Source organism: Coregonus clupeaformis, chromosome 1, assembly GCF_020615455.1.
Source record: "Coregonus clupeaformis isolate EN_2021a chromosome 1, ASM2061545v1, whole genome shotgun sequence".
NCBI classification, from domain to species: Eukaryota; Metazoa; Chordata; class Actinopteri; order Salmoniformes; family Salmonidae; genus Coregonus; species Coregonus clupeaformis.
Genome location: NC_059192.1, coordinates 41098499 through 41111599, shown reverse-complemented (window position 1 = coordinate 41111599; position 13101 = coordinate 41098499). Strand labels below are relative to the sequence as shown.

The window sequence follows — 13101 nt, the reverse complement described above, 5'->3', positions numbered from 1 at the left end:
AAATCAACATTAGGGCTGACCCAAAAAAATCAAAGCTTCGAAGCTTCGTTCGTTGCCATGGTAATCGATCATGAAGTCTGTGATCGATTATTTTTTTTTTTTTTTACACCGGTTCTCATCGGCAATTGTTACATTGAAATGAGTAGGCTACTTGGCATCCTGGAAACCTGCCTGATAAGTTTTGGAGACATGCAGTGTTTGTTTTGCCATACATTCATTATGTCCGCCAGGGCCTGCCATGTGTGCTGATGTGTTTTTAACCTCCAAATCTCTTCATTTATTAAAGTGATGGCAGCTGAAGCCCCACAAAACATGATCCTTCGTGTCATCGAGGCAGACCGTGTTAGAAAATTAAAACTCAGCTCCCGTCCAGCCTCTGTTGATGCAGTGATTTTAAAAGAACAACTGGAATTGGACTGTGACTTCAGTTTGCAATACGAAGATCCAGACTTTGATGGAAAACTGACTTGCCTTGTTGACATCGAGGAGTTACCACAAAAAGCCTGTGTTCATATTTCAGTTAGACAGGATTCCAGTTCTCTTGCATCAACTGATACCCTTTCAGATGTGTCATCCCCAGAACGTCTGAGCAGATGGCCTCCAGGTCCATTTCAAATTCCCACATTTGCATTTGACGTTGAGCTGACACTTAGAGATGGGAATGCTGAATTTGAAAAGAATGAAAGACCTCTTCAGTTGTCAAGGGACCAAAAGCACAATATTTTAGACAAACTGGCATCTACCATATATGGTTTTAAGGCTTACCCCAGTGATAAAGAGATAGCAATGGTGGCTGAAGCTCTTGTGAGGAAACACCCCTGTTTAAAAGAAGCAGGATCTGACAATGGATGGAATGGCTGGAAGAACAGCATCAGGTTTAAAATGGGTAATTACAGGACCAAGATGAGAAGGGCTGGATGTCAGGAGGTCGCTGTAAATGCTGGGAAAAGAAGCCGAAAAAACCCTGAGAATGAACGTTCACACTCCTACATCAAAAGGCCTAAGCGTGCAGAGGTCAACTTTCTGCCTAACTTTCCTCAAGGAGAGGATCCCTCAAGTCTTGACCTTTTGAGGCAGGCTATTGTTGAGGAAGTAAAGAAGACTGAGAGAAACCTACCCCTTATTAGTAAGATGATGCAGAACACGTTTGCCTTGCGACGACAGACTATTGTAATGTCCTGCCCACCGGTGAAAGAGCTAATGGACCTCTGGCCTGCTCTTCATATGCAGTCTGAGGTAAAATCATCATCAATTTAATAAATAAATTCATTTTGTAGGTTCTTTTTTCTGTTTTTGTCTTTGCTACTGTATGTCACATTGTGTGTAATGTTGCCTAATTTCATTCATCATAAAATAAATAATTGCTGTTACTGTCCTTTCCTCAATAGAGGTATATGCAGAGTTCCAACGGATAACTAACCAGAACCTACCTAACACTTTCTATGCCGAGCTTGATCGCCACACTCCTCGTTTGATGGCCTTATTTAGACAGAAAGCTTCCAAAACTGGAAAGACTGCAGATGCTTTGGCAAACATTTTCAAAGTCCATGATACACAGGTGATTATACATTTCACAGGTAGAGTCTTAGTGTAATGTTGGGAGTTTAATGCTTCAAATAAGCTTTTGAATTCCACAATTGCACCAGTCAGCAGGTTATTGGTGGATTTATGTGCAGATATTGGTAATTAATTAGTTAATTAATTAATTAATAATTAGTTGGGACTGTTTGTCATTGGGTTTGATTAGTAAACTTGTCACAACACTATTTTAATCTTCTTAGGAATTACATGATGTCCACACAAGGCGTACCACTGTTCTCCATGCCCTTCCTGTTTATCTACTAGAGGAAGTCTCTGGATTTTTCAGAACATGTGTGGTAAGTCCCAGTAAAGAGATATCAGGCCTATTGTACTGTAAATTAACAAATTCATATCTTCATTTCATTTCCAACACACTAGAATTTCTGTATATGTACCAGTGTTTCAACTACAAACCTCTGGCAAGATGTTCATAAGTATGAAGTGTCATTTTGAGCCCATTACGGCATCAAAACAATCAACTGCAAAGAAAATCAAGTAGCCGTCATTAGCCTCACAGTGGAACACATAAAAGTAATCTCACTTTCTCAGCAACGAGAGCACAACGCAGCAGAATGAACAGGAGTCTTTCAGACTTGTGCAGTGGCGGCTCCTGAAAAAATTCTCAGGAGGGGCAATTTTTCTGATGATTTAGGTGACCTACACACATTTAAAAAAAGATATGTCCAGCAACAACATGAAGACAGGGGCAGCATATAAGTCAATACCAGAAGCATTTATTGACTGATCTCAAAAGTGTTGGCTTACCAGGGTTGGTGGAGCCCTCAGTTTCATCTTTGCCTCGCAAAGCTAACTCAAACACTCCGCAAAACTTCACACACTGGATTAGCCGGCTGAGGATGTGGCGGTTCTTGCTAATGTCGTAGTAAATATATTTGTTATAGTGAATATGGAATATGATATGTTGAGTAAAATGTTGTGCTAAGATCTATTTAGGTCAGGAGCTGGTTATAAGTTATGTTCCTATCCAATAACAATGGACAAAAGGGTCCTATCTTGTCAGCCTTGTCAGCAGGTGGCCAAGGACAACACCCACGCCATAGGCCTCTCAGTTCTTCCAACTCACGAGTTCTTGCTCTGAGGACACACACACACACAAACACACACACACACACACATCATCACTGTTAAACACACACACACACACACACACATCATCACTGTTAAACACACACACACACACACACACACACACAAAAATCCCCTCTCTTAGGCTGAACATTTGAAGACAGAGAACCCGACTCAGAGCCAATGCAACAGTGACAGTAGCCTGGAGGGGACCTCGCCCAACTCATCAGGACCAATCAGAAGATCAGAACTACTAGATTGAACCTACTTCATTTATTGCATAAAATGTCTGCACACAATGTTTCGGGCTCTCTTCAGATAATAATAATAATAATAATAATATGCCATTTAGCAGACGCTTTTATCCAAAGCGACTTACAGTCATGCGTGCATACATTTTTGTGTATGGGTGGTCCCGGGGATCGAACCCACTACCTTGGCGTTACAAGCACCATGCTCTACCAGCTGAGCTACAGAAAGTGGATACTCATGGATGCGCATTGCAATTGTAAAATGTCAACACAATTGGAGACACCCACGTCATTTTTGGAGACATGTTATTGACAGTAAACTATTGTAGATGCGACTGCTAACTAAATAAAACATTTTAGCTGGCTAGCTAATCATCTTAGCTAAATGTGGGGCAAACAATTCAGTTATTTACCGTTAATTTGAGGGATTGGGGTGAAAGAAATCGAGTTACATAGTGATACTTTACGATATACTGTATTGACAATATCGCAATATTTTAGCACTAGTTGGCTGTACCTGCACCAAAACACCATTATTGTTCCTTCATAGCTTGTTCTCAATCTTTTCACATTGGGAGCCAATTTGTTTTCAGCACTTTTATTTCCATGACTGATCAAAACTCGTTCTCATGGCTTTCTGATCCCTCTGCAACAGACATATGGTGCGCAATAAAATCACAGTATCGAATCGCAATACGTATAGAATCATGAGACTCGCAATGCTGATGCATATATCTTATCGTGAGGTTCCTGGCAATTCCCAGCCCAAGTTCATTTGCCACAACACATCTCTTCGCTAGCAAACGCAATGTGTCTCCAGCAATGTTTACTTTTTTGACGTTCTATGGCATCTCCACTTTCCAAGCATATATGACCACATGTAATATTTTGGTAAGTGATGCAAATAGTGAACTATGTAGGGCCAGGATGTAAAATATATGTAGCTGCAGCAATTTCTCTTATCTGATATGGTAAGTAATGGGGCTTGATTTATAGCTCCCTAAGAGTTTGACGAACGGGTCCGTGAACGCGATTGCAGATATCTTTACCTCTGAATAAACTGCCTTATATTATACAATTATCCACCTTGTCCAAAAGTCTCTACTTTTTCTCCGTTCTCCAGTAAACTTGTTTTATCAACAATAGTAAGGTTCAATGACACAGAAAGCAGTTCAATGTCGGGGTACAGTCGCTCTCTTACCAGGATCGCGGTCCGCTCTGACCAGGGTGAAGGTGGCCGGCTCCACCTCTCTGCCAGCAGCGTTTTCATTATTTAGTCCGTTCGTAGCGGGTATGTACACGATCAACAAGATCAGTCCAAAACCGAAGATCAGTCCAAAGCAGAATGTTTGCAGAATGTTTGTAAACTAAGTCTACAAATTAAAAACATAAAATAACGCCACACTGCAGGTCGCAACATAGACGCTGATAGCCGCGCATTGTCTTAGTTCGTTCAACGTTACGTCACGTATGACGAAAGCGCGTAGTGCATGCACACAGACACCCATAGAGAATGTATTGAAAGCTTTGAAATGTGAAAAAATAGATTTTACATGACAGGCTATGAGAGACTTCTGGGCGATTTTCAACCTGACTGAAATCGCCCAAAAAAGCGGCGGGGCCATTTGAAGCACGACTTTAGCCTGATTTGACATTTAGTGGCTGGCAGATCAGACGTGAACACTGATAACTGCTGTTGCCGTGATATAATTTTTTATAAATTTATAAAAAAAAATTATAATTTTATTTTTATTTTTTTATTTTTATAATTGATTAGAAAAAAAATCCCTTCCTTTTCCCGTTTGGCAGTGCGTCGCCCATATCGCCCTATTGAACAAGCCGTCCCTGGACTTGTGTATTTATTGTAATTTATATGACATTCAACTAGGGATGGAACGGTACACAGAAGTCACGGTTCGGTACATACCTCGGTTCAGACATCACGGTTCGGTTTGGTACAATGGAGGGGAAAGCAAAACAAAAATGTTGTGCATGTCTCAGGCTGTCAACTGAGCTAGCTGTAACAGCTTGAAGTGTATAAAGTAAGATGTAAACAGTAAACAATAAGTACCCTGCATCATCTCCAGACTCCATCTGTAACTTGTAAACAAAATAAGACAATCAGCTAGTAGTGTGATATGGGAGACAAGCGCTGCTCTCATATGTGAATGCACAGAGCAGGGATGTTAAAAGAGCAGCTTCGGTTACACAGAGCAGTTGTCGAGTTTTGGTGTTAGCTTCACATGCTAACGGCGAAGCTAACAGCTAACGGCGGAGCTAACAGCTAATACCAGAGCAAACAGCGAATCAAACGGGCCTGGAGGCCATTTGTGGTCGAGGCGAGAAGGGATACAGCTACGTCCGTGTTTGGTTGTATTTGGAAGGGACTAGTTCGCTTCATGTGGACTCTTCATTTGGACTGGACTGACTGACTCGACATGTAGGCGGGGCTCGGGAGTTTCAGAGCTAAGGGCAGGGCTACAGATTAGTTGTCCCTAAAGAACTGCGTGTCTAACAGTAGTTCCGCATTACATAAATTAATTTGCACTCAAGTTTTATTTATTTTTATACCGTGTATTCTCCGTGTAAATTCATGTACCGTACCGAGACGCCTGTACCGTTTCGGTTCAATACAAATACATGTACCGTTCCACCCCTACACCCAACTGTAATCAAAATTGCCACAGCCATAGTTTCAGTAAATGAGATTAGTATATGATCTCCCTTTCATTTTTTTAAGGATGATATGGATGAGCCAGACCTGGGGGATGCATCAGTGGTCCTCCTTAAAACAGTCAGTGATGATGCCACAAGCCCAGTTCACTGCAGAGGTCGTCCTAGAGGGTGATGTGGTTGTCAATCTCCCCAGGCTTGCTGATGCCTTCCTGGTAATGTTCGGCCTGATTTATGCACTACATCTCAGCTATCCCAAGGGACTGACAAACACTTTTGAGTTCACACAGAAAATCTTACTTGGTCTTGATGACTCTAAACTGTCACCCAAGCTGCAGACTCTTAAAAATGAGCTGATGTTGTATGTGTAACTGAAGATCCAAAAAGGAGTGGTGGATTCTGACGGCTCACTCTGTTAGAGCATAGTCCACAATGAGAATATGTCATGTCAGGTCCATGTTGAATACTGTTCAACTGTTGATGTTAAAGTTGCTGCTCTACTCAACTGGTTTTCAGCCAAATGGCACAAAGTACACAGTCTTTGTACTTGTTAATGTACATTTTATTGTTGTTAAACTGAAATGCAGGGTTGAATTAAGTGTTTATATATGGAGGATATTTTTATTCATAATTCAAATTGAAAGTCCAAAGAGAAAACGAAGCGAGATCAAATTTAAAATATTATTATTTTACTACACTACTAGGAAAAATCATGCCATAATTAAATTTAAAAAGTCAAATTTAAAATGCAAAGCTTCAACTGTCAGCTGGAATTCGTTTCAGACCCTCCCACCAGCCGTTGGGCCACGCCTCCTCATTTAAATTGACACCTGTCACTTCTAAATGAAAAGCTTAATGTTAAATCAAAATGTAAAAGGTGAATCTTAAAATGTCAATGTCAAATGTAAAACGTAAAAATTTTAAATTAAAAATATAAAATGTCAAATTGAAAATTATAAAGGGGAAAGGCTAAAATAAAAAATTATATTTGAGATTTTAATTGAAGTATTTCCATTTAAGCTTTTACATCATACATTTAATTATGGCATGATTTTTCCTAGTAGCGTAGTAAAATAATACTATTAATTTGATCTTGCTTCTTTTTCTCTTTGGACTTTCAATTTGATTTATGAATAAATATATCCTCCATATTTATACACTATGGCATTTTGTTTTTAAAAGGTGTACTATATAGTTTTGGGAAGTACATTTTTATCAGAAAGGAAAGCTCTTCATTGATACATTTTCATACATACATTTACTGTCCTCAAAGTTTCAGGCTACTTTACTTTAGTTTACTTTAGTAAAGTAGCCACCTTTCTAGTTGGAAACAGTGTTATAGGGACTTTATTTTCTTCTGAGAATGGGATGTTTATTCAGTTATGGACATTGATCAAATAATTTGTATTGTCTTATTAATATTGTTAATTTTGCTTTTCGAGTTTGAATTAATTTTCTAAAACTATACAGTGCACCCTGAAGTTGCTAGATGTGAACCAGATAGCCAAAGGAAGGCTACACACTGCCTTTGTACATGTCAATGTACCGTTTTGAAATTTTAGCAGTTTTAGTTGTGAAGAATTTACAAGCAATTTGTTTATACATTGCTGCACTGCAAGTTTACAACAAGATGGCCAAAAGTGTGCCTTTGTAATTGTTTATTTAATTATATTTTTAATTCTTAATTATTTGTATTACTATTATTGTTATATTACTATTATTATTAAATAGATTGTTTCATTTTGTGCTAAAAGGCACAGGTGTGGGCAAATAATCTTTCTAAACTCTAATTTTTGGTCACCACCCAACTCTTGCTGATGCCCCCCTGGTAATGTTGTATTAACAGTTTATAAGCTATTTGTGACATAATTATATTTTCTTAATGTAATTTTAGCTTTTCTGAGTTTGAATATTTTCTACTATTACATAGTTCATCTTAAAGTATAAACAAAATGCCCAGAAGTAGACTTGTTAATTGTTATTTTTTATTTATGTATTTATTTATTTTTCTAAAAAAAAAATCATATATTTTTTTGCTAAAAGACTGGGCAAGAAAAGTTTCTACTAAACATCTGAATAGAAAAACATGTACAGTGGGGAGAACATGTATTAGATACACTGCTGATTTTGCAGGTTTTCCTACTTACAAAGCATGTAGAGGTCTGTAATTGTTATCATAGGTACACTTCAACTGTGAGAGATGGAATCTAAAACAAAAATACAGAAAATCACATTGTATGATTTTTAAGTAATTAATTTGCATTTTATTGCATGACATAAGTATTTGATCACCTACCAACCAGTAAGAATTCCGGCTCTTACAGACCTGTTAGTTTTTCTTTAAGAAGCCCTCCTGTTCTCCACTCATTACCTGTATTAACTGCACCTGTTTGAACTCGTTACCTGTATACAAGACACCTGTCCACACACTCAATCAAACAGACTCCAACCTCTCCACAATGGCCAAGACCAGAGAGCTGTGTAAGGACATCAGGGATAAAATTGTAGACCTGCACAAGGCTGGGATGGGCTACAGGACAATAGGCAAGCAGCTTGGTGAGAAGGCAACAACTGTTGGCGCAATTATTAGAAAATGGAAGAAGTTCAAGATGATGGTCAATCACCCTCGGTCTGGGGCTCCTTGCAAGATCTCACCTCGTGGGGCATCAATGATCATGAGGAAGGTGAGGGATCAGCCCAGAACTACACGGCAGGACCTGGTCAATGACCTGAAGAGAGCTGGGACAACAGTCTCAAAGAAAACCATTAGTAACACACTACGCCGTCATGGATTAAAATTCTGCAGCGCACGGAAGGTCCCCCTACTCAAGCCAGCGCATGTCCAGGCCCGTCTGAAGTTTGCCAATGACCATCTAGATGATCCAGAGGAGGAATGGGAGAAGGTCATGTGGTCTGATGAGACAAAAATAGAGCTTTTTGGTCTAAACTCCACTCGCCGTGTTTGGAGGAAGAAGAAGGATGAGTACAACCCCAAGAACACCATCCCAACCATGAAGCATGGAGGTGGAAACATCATTCTTTGGGGATGCTTTTCTGCAAAGGGGACAGGACGACTGCACCGTATTAAGGGGAGGATGGATGGGGCCATGTTTCGCGAGATCTTGGCCAACAACTTCCTTCCCTCAGTAAGAGCATTGAAGATGGGTCGTGGCTGGGTCTTCCAGCATGACAACGACCCGAAACACACAGCCAGGGCAACTAAGGAGTGGCTCCATAAGAAGCATCTCAAGGTCCTGGTGTGGCCTAGCCAGTCTCCAGACCTGAACCCAATAGAAAGTCTTTGGAGGGAGCTGAAAGTCCGTATTGCCCAGCGACAGCCCCGAAACCTGAAGGATCTGGAGAAAGTCTGTATGGAGGAGTGGGCCAAAATCCCTGCTGCAGTGTGTGCAAACCTGGTCAAGATCTACAGGAAACGTATGATCTCTGTAATTGCAAACAAAGGTTTCTGTACCAAATATTAAGTTCTGCTTTTCTGATGTATCAAATACTTATGTCATGCAATAAAATGCAAATTAATTACTTAAAAATCATACAATGTGATTTTCTGGATTTTTGTTTTAGATTCCGTCTCTCACAGTTGAAGTGTACCTATGATAAAAATGACAGACCTCTACATGCTTTGTAAGTAGGAAAACCTGCAAAATCTGCAGTGTATCAAATACTTGTTCTCCCCACTGCACTTTTAATTTGATGTTTTTTTGTTTGACTTTTAAGTCAAGAGTACTTATTATTTTGAAGGCAATCAGTTGCCACAAATATTTTAAGTTTGGTGGTAAATGATTTTGAGTTGTAACAAGTCTATGTTTTTGAGTTATGGGTAATCAGAAGATTGATTGAAAAAACTAATAAATGTTAAGTTAATGAAACATAAATATCCTGAGTTTTCATGCTTGAAATTATTAAGTTATCTTGAGTTATTGCAATGAGAAAGATGAATAAATATTCTGAGTAGCATAAACTGAAAATGTTTGAGTTGGCTTAATCAGTAAATGTAATGTAATTATAATTAAAAATTACATTTAACATGAACTCCAAATATATAAGCGATGATATACTCAAATGTTTGAGTTTATGAACTCAAAAAAATTGTGGCAACTGATTGCCTCTCTTTTTTTAAGTTCTGCTTACTTATTCGGGTTTACAGTGTGGCACGGGACTTATGAGCATATCTTGTCTACTAAATGAACTAGCCTACAGCCTATGGCAAGGCGCATAGCCAGATAACATAGCCTACAGTTGGCAGACTGATACGTGACCGACCGCCTGTATTCGGTCTTATATAGCAACATTTGAAATAGTGTTTTTTACATTGGATGAAAGTAGAGACTCAGAGCTAGAAAATTGTATATCATACATCGCAGTTGAGGAACAATGGGAAAGTAATTCTGCTTTGAAAGTTGATAAACTTGTAACCCCACTTTTGAGAAAATGTTTTGTAGAGCTCTTCTTTGTCTACACCCATTCAGCATCGTTCACACCCTGTTAAGCCTTAGTCCCACCCATCTCTTTAAGGATTCACATGTGAGGCCATGTGGTAAACACACGCTATATCAAATAAAATGTATTATTTAACACATGCACAGGATACAGAAGGTGTAAACGGTACACTGATAGTACTTGCATTCTTGCATAGTAGCAATATCAAAAACAGAAAGTGTCCAGATACAAATATTTTATAAATATTTTATCATTATTAGATGATGCTTACCTGACACACTTGTCTAAATTGATAGTCATGTGAAGGAAATACTATAACCACCCCTCACCCACATCTAGCTAAGTGGATGGGTCACTATTGTCCAGACGTGTACACATGTTCATTAAATACAATCGATGGCTGTAATCACCCCCAGACACACCTGCTAATTTGATGGGTCATGCAATAATCCGGCCGAAGTGGAGTCTTTTGTTTAGACATGTAGCTAGCTAGGTAGCTAGCTAACTAAACAATGAAGCGGCATAACCCCAACTCATACTACTACCAATGCAAACATTGTCATAGCTGTAGTATGAATCTGCAGGTAGCTGAACAAACTTGGTTCAATGTTAACTAGCTAACATTAGGCTATAACTAGCAATGCAAATGGATTTCTGATTAGAATAATATTACTACGTAGATCATACACGTAACGTTAGCTAGCGAGCCAGCAAGCTAACATTTGCTAGCTAACTAACAGTATGCTTTAACTTGCAATAAAAAAGACTTTCTGATAAAATTAGAAACATATCTGGAAAATGTAGCTAGACTCTTACCCGTATACATGGATGAACGCTTCACGGCAGACTGGAACCATTTAACTCTGTTTTGTTTGTAGCTACATCTTGTTTGGCCAGCTTTGTATCAAGTCACTCCGGTTCACACTGACCATGTCGTGTGCAGAAAGTAGCCCATCACTTTTTCCTACTGATCTGTCGATAGCGCCTGCTAAATTCAGGGCATCAATGTTGTTGAGAAAAGTAGCAAAACTTTTGTAGTTCTCGATGGCTAACGTTATATCTTTCAAAAACGGCGCAGTAGAAAGGACTATCAACACATACTGAACAGCTCACATTATAGACAGAAGCGAGCTACATGGCAGACCAATCCAAACTTATCTCACGGCATGTCCAGCCCATATATTATCTCAGCCAATCATGGCTAGTGGGAAGGTTCCTGTCTTTTTCCATGGCTAAACCAACTAGGCTCGTAATTTAACAATTTTATTCGTATTTCTGGATGGAATACAAGTTTGTTATTAAGGCACATGAAAGTTCACATGTTCCAGAAGGCATTTCTGCCCAAAAATGCATTTTGATAAAAAATAAATGTTTATGTTTAAAGGCTGCTCCTGTGAAGTAGTGACGTGCGACATATGCCTAGTTTCCTGAAACTAGTCACATATTCGGTTCTTCTGAAATACATTTTCTTCATATCATGTTTCTTTAGACCTGCCTAAAATAAAGAATGGATTTATTGTGATGGTGTATATTAAATGGTTTTATTAGACTTTTTTAAATGTAGCCGTTCCAAAGGCGTGCATCAGCGGCTTGTATGAGTGGAGGCCTGGAGATGCTAAATATGTTTATGTTAATTAACGGCCAATTACCGTGAGACCGGCAGTCATTTGCATGACAATAACCAGCTGACAACATTTCATGACCGCCACAGCCCTACCTACACAAACACATTCCGTTGAGAGTAGAAAGATAGTGCCACAGGGAAACACTGTGGGTGGACTGGTAGTCAATCAGTCAGATAGTTTAGACAGGAGAACAGCTCTAGTCAATATCTGAACCAAACACACACACACACACACACACACACACACACACACACACACAAACACACACCAAAGTGGACAGGTCCTAGTCGATCTGTCAGTCATTTGTCACTATAAACAGAATAAACCAACTTTTTCCCCCAAGTAGTTTGTAGCCCACTTAAACATATCATGTCAAGGTTGTTGTGAGCTTGCCCTTTAACTGCAGGTTTGCTGGTCCAAGCCACACTCTGGTGATTCACCCTCAATAGCTCAGTGATACTGTATTATGAATGATTGTGATTTGCATCCTACATAGGTTACATTTAGTTGAAAAAGAGTGCTCTAAAAGAGGTGCCAGTTTAAGATAAGGAAAAATCACACTGGGTCCCATTTTACCAGAAACAGTATAATGATGACCGTCATCCATACACAAACACCAAACTAAAACGACAGTCAGAGATTAATGTAACCCAGATAGGACACACATAATTTACACATACTGACGCATACACAAACAGATTCACATACTCGTTTCATCAATGAGCAGAAGTGTCAGTGGGAAATATGAGAACACGTGCTGCTGCTAATGGATGTTGAATCAGCTGTTTCATGCAGTTCTTAGAATCCTCACAACAATCTCAGAATGTAACAAATGTATCAACACTCGCTGTTCTGTTGCAGAATGCTGAAACAACAATATCCATTTCAGTGATAATATTTTGTGGACTTTACACCCTGCGATTGTGACCCTCAATGTAAGCAACCCCAATGTTGAGAAGTTAAACTTTCAAAACTAACAGCAAAGCAACTATAATTTTGGCACAACCAACCATTCCTATCTCTGTTGTGTTTCCGTCTGCCATACCGGTACTGCCAGGGGGCAGAACAGTGAGTGCATCTTTTCCAAAATGGCTTCCATCACCATTGTCAGCCTCAGGCCAGGTTGCCATAGGAGATACTGTATGTCCTGACTGACAGCTCATTACCACACACACACACACACACATACAGACTGCACACATACACACACACACACACACACACACACACGCACAAACACACACACACCCTGCTCATCACCTTTCAGAGCAATGCTGAGGTCAGCAAAAGCCACGGTAAGAAGTTAGGAGGAAAATGAAACTTGGTAACACTTTACTTCAAGCACAAGCTCAAGACTCATATTAAGCACATAATAATATGCTCTATGCTCTGATACCAAAGGTGCAGGTTTCTATGTACTTTAGCTG

The 13101-nt window shown here is 39.4% G+C and overlaps 1 protein-coding gene and 1 long non-coding RNA gene across 2 annotated transcripts in view; one reads left to right on the top strand and one right to left on the bottom strand.

The window, feature by feature from the left end:
* Positions 1-13101, bottom strand: part of LOC121568689 (Kv channel-interacting protein 2-like) — a 267640-nt gene that overhangs the window by 210941 nt on the left and 43598 nt on the right. The gene's annotated exons all lie outside the window — the stretch shown is intronic.
* LOC121568700 lies at positions 1073-1860 on the top strand. Its single transcript, XR_006001273.1, has 3 exons — positions 1073-1236; positions 1391-1558; positions 1782-1860. It is a non-coding gene; the product is annotated as an uncharacterized LOC121568700 (long non-coding RNA).